Source organism: Chlorocebus sabaeus, chromosome 12 (assembly GCF_047675955.1).
Source record: "Chlorocebus sabaeus isolate Y175 chromosome 12, mChlSab1.0.hap1, whole genome shotgun sequence".
Lineage (NCBI taxonomy): Eukaryota > Metazoa > Chordata > Mammalia > Primates > Cercopithecidae > Chlorocebus > Chlorocebus sabaeus.
In genome coordinates, this window is record NC_132915.1 from 24,455,709 (window position 1) to 24,467,464 (window position 11,756).

Below are 11,756 nucleotides of genomic sequence, written 5' to 3' on the forward strand. Positions count from 1 at the left end.
AGAAATTAAAAAGATCAATGGTTGCCAGGAGTTGGTGGCAGAGAGGAGTAATAAATAAAAGATTTTTAGGGAAGTGGGCTGGGTATGGTGGCTCACACCTTTAATCCCAGGACTTTGGGAGGCCGAGGCGGGCGGATTATCAGGTCAGGAGTTCAAGACCAGACTGACCAACATGGTGAAACCTCGTCTACTAAAAACACACACAAAAAATTAGCTGGGCCTGGTGTTGCACGCCTGTAGTCCCAGCTACTCAGGAGGTTGAGGCAGGAGAATCACTTGAACCCAGGAGGCAGAGTTTGCAGTGAACCAAGATTGTGCCACTGTATTCCAGCCTGGGCAACAGAGCGAGACTACGTCTCAGAAAAATAAAAGAGATTTTTAGGGAAGTGAAACTATTCTGTGTGATACTATAATGGTGTTTACATTTGGCAAAACGCATAGAAATGTATAACATGAAGAGTAAGCCCTAATGTAAACTATGGCAATTAGCTAATAATAACGTATTCACCAATATAACAAATGGACCACAACATTCCAAGACATTAGTAATAGGGGAAACTAAGAGCAGGCGAAAATTGAGTATATGAGAATTCTCTGTACTTTCTGCTCAATTTTTCTGTAAACCTAAAATTTCTCTAAAAACTAGAGTCTATTAATGAAAAAGAAGAAAGTTCATTTGATTATATACTTTCTAAGATATACCAGTACCATATAATTTCTAATACAATAATTCAAAAATTGTTATGTAATCAGAACACAAAAAATACAGTAAGTCTTCACATAATCATTGACAACTCCATGGATTTATCACATGAACCAAAGATTCATATCCTTCAATTTAATAATTTTGTTTTCAATTTCTATTTTAACTCAATAGGTTTAAAAAGTGATTTAAAACAATTATTTAAACTGGAATAGTTAAACAAAAGCTGGATCCTTATACTATATTAAAAAATAAAAAACATGGATCTGGATGGATCTAGAATTAAAATGGGAGTAAATATATAAAACAAACTATAAACTTTACAAGATATTCTGTAAATATCTTGTAGCTAAATTTGTAATGAAAGGTTTCCAGACCAAGTCACAATAAATGTTTGCTTTGCATTGGTTGGGGTGGATTTTGGTTAACTTTATTATAAATAGATTATTATCCAATAGAAAAATGACATTTTCTTTCAAAGAGAAACTTGATAAATCCTAAATCTCATTTTCTCATTTACAAGTCGAATATGATTATACTTTGTTAAAAGTAACTTGCAAAAGATCACTATTCAGGATGATCTATTCTGGGAATAATATACATAATCTCTGTGTTGGGAGACTCTAATCTGTGGCTGAAAGCCTGCTATTATAAAAGAAGTGAGAGGTGTTTTGAATATAGGCAAATAAAAATCCTCAAGTGGAAAAAATAAGCAAAATCAGTAGATTCTTTTTTTTTTTTTTTTTTTTGAGACGGAGTCTTGCTCTGTAGCCCGGGCTGGACTGCAGTGGCCGGATCTCAGCTCACTGCAAGCTCCGCCTCCCGGATTTACGCCATTCTCCTGCCTCAGCCTCCCGAGTAGCTGGGACTACAGGCGCCCGCCACCTCGCCTGGCTAGTTTTTTGTATTTTTAGTAGAGACGGGGTTTCACCGTGTTAGCCAGGATGGTCTCGATCTCCTGACCTCGTGATCCGCCCGTCTCGGCCTCCCAAAGTGCTGGGATTACAGGCTTGAGCCACCGCGCCCGGCCAAAATCAGTAGATTCTTACAACAACTTCAAATTTCTTTACATGCACTAACAAAGTGTTACCATCTACATTGTACCAGGAGCTCTTATAAATTGTAAAGCAAGCAACCCAAACAACAACAAAAATGGATGAAACCTGAGTACAGTCAAATGCCTCTGAGTCAGCAGATATGCAAATCCACATTGCCAAACAAACAGCAAAAGTTGTTCACATTTACAGTGGTGAGAGAAATAGTGTTTAAAGAAATGACCGGATATGGATATATACCCATCAGGCTGGTGATCACCTCAAATTTTCTGTAACACCTTTACTGGCAATAATGGTAAATACTATTAGAAAAGGATACACTCATATACTGCTGGTGCTTGTTTGCTTGTTGGTTTGAGAGTCATTTGGCAGCAACTAATAAAATAAAAAACACACAGAAGAAGATAATTAAGAGGGGCAGAAAGCAAGCCAAGAGAATGTCATCCTGATGAAGCAACTGTAGGCAAAAGTGTCAGGAAGAAAGCTGTGAAAAACATTGCCAAAGGATACAAAATGGTCTTTTAGAAAGAGGCTCTAAAAGGAAGTCATTTAGAAATGGCTCTAGTACTTGGAAATTAAGAAAGAGGTGGTAGTATTAAGGATAAAGGGTTTTGGAAACACACTGGAGAGAAATTGAGAAGACCGTAGGAGCTGAGGATTTGGAGTTAAGTGTAAGCAACTCTTAGACATACACGCTTTCACTAAATGGTGGAAAACCGAAAGAGAGTAACAAGATAATAATTGTGAGGTAGCATTGGGAAGTCTGAACATGTTTTCAGGTAGACCATAAGGAGCTATAAAGGAAGAGGGAAGTCACAGGAAAACAAACAAACAAACAACAACAACAAAACAGAATAGTTGATGGAATAAGCTTCCAGAATATTTGGGAGAACAGGTAAACTGGTACAGAGAAACAGTTACTAGCCTTCGAGATGAGGGCCATTCCTTTCACTCAGGATCTCCTCATATCTTCCTTTCCTGGTTGGAGATTTGATAGGAGGAAAGAGATGAACCCTAGTCCTCTGGTGGGACAAATAGAGTAATGGTGAGGGGCAGAGACTAAGAAACAGCACTGGCAAGAATTTTCAAAGGGAAGATGATGTGAAGACATAGAGAGAAGACAGTCATCCACAGCCAAGGAGAGAGGCCTGGGGCAGATATTTCCCTCATGGCCTCAAAAGGAATCGACCCTGCTAACTTCCTGATAATGGGCTCGTAGCTTCCAGAACTGTGAGGAAATAAAATTCTGTTAAGCCACCCGGTCTGTGTAGAGTTGGGTCTAGACGCTTGTATGGTCTTAAGGGAGGCAATGGATGGGCCAGAATGTCTCTTTCGTGAAGTAGCAGTGCACCTACAAATCTAAAGATCACCAAAAAGTCCCTTGATGTGCACCTCCAAGAACATGCAGAATTGGTTACAATTGAAGTGAAAAGACACCTTTTTTGCACTATTTTGGACAGTAAGTGCCCAGTAGAATAACCCTTTGACTGATTTTTGTTCTTGATATCTTGAAGTATTGATTATTATAAAGAATTTTGCAAGTAGTTGCCTAGGCTGGTCCAAGTATATTGGTGTTTACAACTAATTGAACACAATCAGTTACAGATTTCATTGTTCCTTCTCCACTCCCACTGCTTCACTTGACTAGCCTAAAATAAAAAATAAATAAATAAAATAAAATAAAATAAAATAAGACTTTGCCGAGAGTATTTGGTTATCTCGGATTTTGACAAGGCCCCAAAGCAAACTATTTCACTTTAATGTTGCAAAACAGATGTAACCATAGTTTAAAGGTAACAATGCTTAAATTTTGTAACAACACATCTTTTTTTTTTCTACATGCATAATGATAGCAAGGGATATAAGACAAATTTTAATAACCAAATAATTTAAAATAAAATGTCTTGCAATGTAATTGTACAGAAATATTAAAAGTGACACTTGTGTAGCTACTTAGTATACAAAAATCATTCTCTTTTCAAGTATTTGTATTTTTTATATATCTATACAATTATGGAAGGCCACAAAACTGCCATAAAAAAGAGTAAAAATATAACATAAGAAGGGGGATAACCTGCACCCTTTACATAACTATGATCATCTTTAAGCTCAAAGCCAAACATGCAAATTCTAACATTTTCCCTAAATCTGATACATAACCAGGAGTCCTTTGGAGAGACTAAAAATAAGCAAAATGTGAAAAAGAAACAATTCTAAATTCCACATGTAATAGCCAGATTCAGAAGAACTCCGAGAAATTTAAATTCAGCTAATGGGTTTACAGTGGTCAATCCAGAGAATTAAAGATTCTTAGCCTCCATCAGAAACTCCTTTTCCTATTTGAAACTGTATCCTGTTGCCTGGTTAAGGTTTGGCATTTTTAAGAAGCTGTGGCAGGTGCTTATAATATGCACATTGCAGTTTTATTTCCATCTGGGTGAACAAGAAGTCAGCTGCCTGGAGCTGAGACTTATTTGCTTATGGACACAGGTAAATTTGCTTAAAGTGTTCTAAATGTAAAGAGAATAAAGGTTTAGTTGGGTGAAGGAGGAGCACCAAAAACTCACTGGGATTAGAAATGATGGGTTAGGCAAATATTTTCATAGTATTTGATATTTGCAATATGGAAATGAAATGCAGATCAGAGCTGCCTCATGGACTTCTTAAAATACAGTGTTTCCTAAACTTCCTTTAAACTGAAACATCTAAGTTACATTTCTATGCAGCTTGAATGTACTAAACTTAATATAACTATGAGATATTTTTTAAAACTCTATAGACAGAGTTTTGTTAAAAATAAGTACTGCGTTGAGGAGAGCTATTGTATAGTGAATGTCACTAACAGAAGAAACGTGTTTCTGGAAAACTGATGAAGAGCCCATTTGGTGAACAAAGTTGCTTTTGCAGAAGTTTCAAGAGTTCAGGATGTCTAACTCTCGTTTGATGAATCATGACTTTAGAATTTGCCCGAAGTGGGGAATTAGGGGAGAAAGATTTTCAGGGGATTGCATAATCCTCTCTGAAACTAAGTAATGGGAAGATAGTACCATTCCTGTTCTTGAAATACCTGTATATTTTTAAACAGGCAGTTCAACTTTAACTTGGCAGATGCTTTAAACTGAAATATGAGCTCTTTAGCAAAAGAAGAAAACAAATGAGGTGTTTTCAAATTACTCATTTCACTTAAAAAAAAAAATGGTAGAAAAACCACATTTTTCCCAAAGGAGGGGACTCTTAGAATTGCTTAAACTTCTTGTCTTGAAGATCTTACATTGCTTAATAAATTAAAGTTATTTCAGCTCTTGAGACATCATTTCTGCTGGTCTTACAGAGGCTCAGAAGACTTTCAAACTGATTTCTGGGGCAAGGCATTCTCTGAGTTTGAGCTCTCTCTGTTGAAATCCTATTCACATTTTTAAGACCCAGCTGGAAAGCCAGTCCTCTACAGTATAGTTTCAAATCTTTATAAAAAGGAGTGGTGCTTCTCTAAAAAGCATACTGCGCACTAGTTGGATCTCGAATACTAAGCCATTTTACTTGACTTTGTAGTGTACTTGTTTTTATATTGTATCCGTCCCCTCCTAGACTGTTTCTTTACTATTCATTCACATTCATACCCCATGTTTTTCACAATGCTTTGCACATTGTAGGTGCACACACAAAATACTCAACATTTATTCAATTATTTAGCAAAGTGATTCGACTGTGGCGGTAACTATGTGTTAGCTCTTCAAAAAAAAAAAAAAAAAAAAAAAATTAGCAATCACATGTAATAGGTGCTATTCCAGGCACTAGGGGTTCTGTGACTGAACAGGACAAGAAGTCTACTACCCACACAAAACTTACATTCTAGTAATAGAAGTTGTTGTTACTTGCGTCAAAAAAAAAAAAAAAAAAAAAAAAAGCTTAATCTTCATCTTATAGGATTTCCAGTCTACTCATAAATAGTGCAGACTTTGAAACAGTACCTTTACCTTAAGCAGTAATTGCAGCCAACAGATCATAAATAGAAGAGTGTCTCATCTTCTTACAAGCATAGCCAATATCTTCAATTTAAAAAAAAAAAAAGGCCAGGTGCAGTAGCTCACGCCTGTAATCCCAGCACTTCGGGAGGCCGAGGCGGGAGGATCACGAGGTCAGGAGATCGAGACCATCCTGGTTAACACGGTGAAACCCCGGCTCCACTAAAAATACAAAAAATTAGCCAGGCGTGGTGGCGGGTGCCTGTAGTCCCAGCTACTGGGGAGGCTGAGGCAGGAGAATGGCGTGAACCCGGGAGGCGGAGCTTGCAGTGAGCTGAGATCGCACCACTGCACTCCTGCCTGGGTGACAGAGCGAGACTCCGTCTCAAGAAAAAGAAAAACCAAAACAGAATGGACTGATAACATTAAAGGCAGTCATGATTAGACCTTTGAAGGCATCCAAATTTAATATCTGCCCCTTGTGGCCATGTTGTGATGAGATTACAGCATCCATTCATATTGTGGGTCCCAAAGGACTGTGAAAAAGGGGGCCATGGAAACGCTGTTATCAGTGTTGTGTTTAAGAGCAAAAGTCAAATTGAGGAGGAATGATTCATCTTACCTGGGTCAATCAAAGCAGGGGCACAAAGTAGGGACATCAGAAGATAATTCAACTAAATCCAGCTGTAGTAGCTGTCAACAGCAGAGGACAGGGCGCCAGACCCTTCACAATGTATGTAAAAGGCTGGGATGGGGCAGATGGTGATAATTACTGACATTTATTGACCTCTCACAATGGGCTGGGCTATAGCAAGTAGGCTTTACTGAAGGAGAGGGTAGAGAAATAGGTTCAAGATGGGTTCCGGAGAGCTTAACAAGGTAATCAATGCAGTGTCCTCAGCAACTCTCCCGGGAAAAGTGCCCTGTAAGCAAGGGCAGCTTTAAAACCAGTATGTCTCAATTTTACTGATTAATCATTCCTTAATATAAATAGGATCCATGGTGTCATTCGAGAAAAATGACGAGACAAGTCTCAATCATTTTAGATTTGCCAAAGTTAAGGTTGTGCGTCCATGACACCGTCTCAGGAGGTCCTGACAACATGTGCCCAAGGTGGTCAGGGCACAGGTTGGTTTTATACATTTTAGGGAGACATGAGACATCAATCAATGTATGTGAGAAGTACATTGCGTCCTTCCAGAAAGGTGGGGACAACTCAAAGTAGGGAGGCTTCCAGGTCACAGGTAGGAGAAAAACAAATGATTACATTCTTTGAGTTTCTGATAAGCATTTCCAAAGGAGGCTATCAAAATACACATCTAAATCAGAGAGAGAGCAGAGGGATGACTTGAATAGAATGGGAGGAAGGTTTGTCCTGAGCAGTTCCCAGCTTGACTTTTCGCTTAGCTTAGTAATTTGGGGGCCCCAAGATTTTCCTTTCACAGTGGTATTATTGATTTGTATTTTTAAATATAAATTCCCCAGATTAGTCAGGATTACTAGTATGGAAGCTGAATTGCAATAAATTTAGTCAGAAAGTGGGAAATGTACTGGAAAATTACTGGGGTATATTTTGTAACTCCACGTTTAGACTTGACTCTCAGACTCTTTTGGAACCAGAAATTTGAATCTTGCTGGAAGTTTCTTTTTCTTTCTCTTATCTCTGCATTTATCAGACTAGTTTTTCTCATCATGGTAGCAATATGACAGCCAACATTCTTATCCTTACATCTCACAGCTTCTTTCTGAGGCAAGCATTGTTTTTTTCCACTGTTTGAGAAAATTAAAGTAAAAATCCTGTGGATGTGTATTGATTGATTTAGCCTGAGTTAGTGGCCTACACCTAAAACAATCCACTGAGGACATAGAGTTGATGACTGTGATGGCAAGCCCTCACTAGAACCACATGGTTAGTTTTACCTAGAAGAAGATAAGGCTGTTCTTAACATCAGGGAGGAATACTTCTTAGACAAAATAATGGAAGTCGACAACATTCTTTCAGAAATGACATCCACTCACTGTCTTACTTGGAATCTCCAGTTTTATTATCTGAAAAAGTTTCAAATCCATAAAGTTTTATCTAAAATAAATTATCGGCCGGGAGTGGTGGCTCAAGCCTGTAATCCCAGCACTTAGGGAGGCCGAGACGGGCGGATCACGAGGTCAGGAGATCGAGACCATCCTGGCTAACATGGTGAAACCCCGTCTCTACTAAAAAATACAGAAAACTAGCCGGGCGAGGTGGCGGGCGCCTGTAGTCCCAGCTACTCGGGAGGCTGAGACAGGAGAATGGTGTGAACCCGGGAGGCGGAGCTTGCAGTGAGCTGAGATCTGGCCACTGCACTCCAGCCTGGGCTACAGAGCAAGACTCTGTCTCAAAAATAAAAAATAAAAATAAAATAAAATAAAATAAAATAAATTATCTATATTTTCATCCTGGTATTCCTAAAAAACATTATTCTGTAATCTAAGCAGTGAACTACGGTTAAAATGGAATTTTGAAAGAAGGAAAAAAGTAAGTATATTACTTCCATTGGGTAGCAACAGACACATAATAAAATCTTCTATTGGTACAGACTTAATCTGAAAAACAAACTAACTATCAGCATAAATACCATCTCATGACTATTGCAGCACTAAAAGTAATTGGCTTAATTCTTTATGCATTTGATGTTTTTGCAAAAGTGGTAAATCATGTAACTACTTGTCATAATCAACTATAACATGACCAAATTTGCAAACATAAATAAGGCCTATCTTTTTATGATTATAAATCCTCATTTTCTTTCATTTATGCTTATTCTTTATGAAAGATCATGAAGATAGGCAACTATAGTTTATTTTATGCCATTTTATGATCTTTTTGTGAGTCTGTCATTCTTGTTAACACTAATCATAGCCCTTTTCATTTGTATAGCACTTCACTCTTTATGAAGTCCCATTGTATAATCTTCTCATTTTGTTATGGTTGACTGCCAGGTACTTTTTAAAGCCCAGCTCAATCACAACGTAATGTAAAATACCATTTGGACTAGATTGATGGACTTTGAATAAGGTGTGCTTCTTTGAACAACTATGGCTACTGAGAATCAGAAACAAAATAAAGATTAATTTTGAATTTTTATGACCTTCCATAAAATGTACATTCAACTAGATAGCCCTCCAAAGGTAGCAAATTTGAGATAATGAGGACTTATTAAAATTACGCTCAGTTGGAAATTTTGTGACTGGTTTTGAAGATTTCTCCAGTCTCCACCAGTTTACTGCTTAGTTTGGAGGTCCATTTATAGTCAGAGAAGATGAGTGTCCAATGAAAGGCTGCAACCTACCCAAAGTTCTAGAAGGTCCATAGAGACATAAAGTATATAGAGACAGAGAGTACTTGGGAATGTCCATTTTTTTATACTTAGGGAGAGGACCACTTCTCATCTGGAATCTGAGATTTATGTTCAGTGGAGTTCTTAGAATCTACACTTAAGTCAATAGTGTATTTACCAAAGGTATTAATTCAAATCACTTTTTGGTTATAACTCTAACCAATATATATGTCATTGATGGCTCCAAAGGAAGGTAAGGTTTGATTCAGGTTTTAGAAAATAGAATGAAATTGCCCGAAGCCTTGGCAGATAGGTATGCAATATTACATTTATAGTTTCTTTAAGAGAAAAACAAAATCTAAATCAAAAACTTTCATTTTGTTTTAAGAAATCAGGAAGACATTGTTCCATTAAAATATAATGTATTCTTTCTATGAAGACTGGCACCTTGCTTTTCTTTCTTCTCACATATTACTGAGAGCATTAATCAATATCCTCCAGTTTTAATCAGCATTAAAATCTTTCTCTCCTAATAGTTGATCTTGCCTCATTATTTTTTTGCTGCCTGAAATAGTGATATCTTTCACATATATTCATTGCACTGGCATAAAGGGAATTATGATTTCAGAATTATGGTTCTACCTGAAAATAGATGTATGTATGTGTGTGCATGTATTCTATCAATGCTGAAAATGTACGTAAAAATATGTGTAGCAAAACAATAAAATCTTTCGTATTTCTAATTTGTCAGTTTAAGCAAACACCATGTTCATTAGGAGCCTGTTGTCCTAGCTCTGTACCTAGTTTTAAATGAAATCATGTTTTCCAGGTACAGGGAGTAACTATTTCCATCATTTCTAAGAACACAGAACACAAAATGTATAAAGTACAAATAGAAGTTTCTTCATATGCCTTAATACCTAAACAGACCTAAAAATGGGAAGACAGCATATTTAATTTCTTTTTTCCTTTTCAATTTGCAGTTAAGAGCTAAAATGGTGATGACTTGTCTTTTCCCTTCCCATTCTGTACCATCAGCTTCACATACATCCTCAGCCTAATGGAACCAGTTTCTCTACAATTTTCAAAATGCCCTTAACTCTCATTTATGCACATTTGCTCATCTTGTTCCCAGTAAATATGGTCCTTTCATTTATCTATAAATTTTTGCATTTATGAAAGCCCAGTTGCAACACACATTATATATTTCTTAACTTTCTCATTCAGTCTTTTGAGTAATCAATCTTATCCTTATTTATATTAATATTTAATGCTTCCATATTCTTAGAAACTTCATTAGCGCATCTGATGTCTTTTTAATGCCTCTTTGAACCTCAGAACTATCATGTTGGAAATTATTTCCATTTCCATTTTTCTGATAAGAACTGAAACTCACAGAATTTTAGTCTTTCTTCCCTAAAGGCAAAGTGAATTAAGTGACAATATTTGAATTAAGGCTAGTTTGCTTATGATTTCAAATCACATGTCCACCTACCACTTAGAGTCATGTTCAATATATAATAGGTATTTGAATTAATTGTTATCCATGCATTCCCATTCAGAATTAGAGAGAAAAATAAACATATAACTATGACTTAAGAGGAATTAACTGAAGTTTTTCTTTAGCAAATTTAGTGTGAACATATAGTTATTTGTGTGGTTAAGTCCATGTAATTACAAGTTTGATGTGTGTATCCCCAACAGACTACAAATTCCTTTGTTTCTTATTGGTCCCATTTCCTAGCACAGTGCCTGGTTCCTAATAGGCACTTAATAAATGCTTGTTACATTGATAATGAGTGATGAGGTGTCTCTATATTAGAATGAGCTTACATGTCCAAGGAGTTCTTTAATAATAAATAATCAGAGAGAGCAATCTTGTTTACTTTTCACCATTGGAAAGTTGGTAGTATTTCTCTTAGAGTAGCCCAAAACGAAATGTGCCAGGAGTGCTTGAGCAGGATAAAGCTGATCCGATACTGACCTGCACCATATTTCAACACAAGTCCCATGATTGAGCAACAGATATGGAAGATTAATGTCTGTGAAATCAATTCTAGCTTCATTATCTGCATTCTAACATTCTTTCCCCCCCTTTCTTCATCTTAAAATGAAGTCCTTCGCTGCTAATAATGTGATGACAATAATGAAGAATGGTTTTCTTGTTTAATAACATGTTGTGAATATGTCATTAACAAAATTCAAAGTGAACAAAATGGAATTTAGAATGATCTCATTGTAAGGAACAATAAATATTACTTGGGTATAACTTTAAAAACTGATTGGAGGTGGCAGGGTTGTTGGGGCTAAGAACATATTAAGGATGAAGCTAAGTAAGAGAATCAAAGATAAAAGCATTGTTAATACCTCACTGACTTGGATAAGTTCCCGAGTAAATACTTTACAAGAGGCCAGTGCAGAGCCACTTGAAGTCAAATGAGTAAGGAGGGAATTCAATCCATCCTGGTAAAACTGAATGAACACTTTTGTTTCTTTAATGCACTGGCTATTGCTATTATTTCTAATCAATCAACAGTGTTTTTGTGCCCACGACTCTGAAACTCTGAAACATAAAACTTTGCAGGGCATTACGCCCAGGTGGCAAGAGGCAAGGTAATGATGTTATTGTGTTTATTTATGGTTGACTAGCTGATTCTTTGCGGATTAAGACTGAAATGCAACAGATCCCACCCTCCAGTGTACACTCGGCGACGTATTG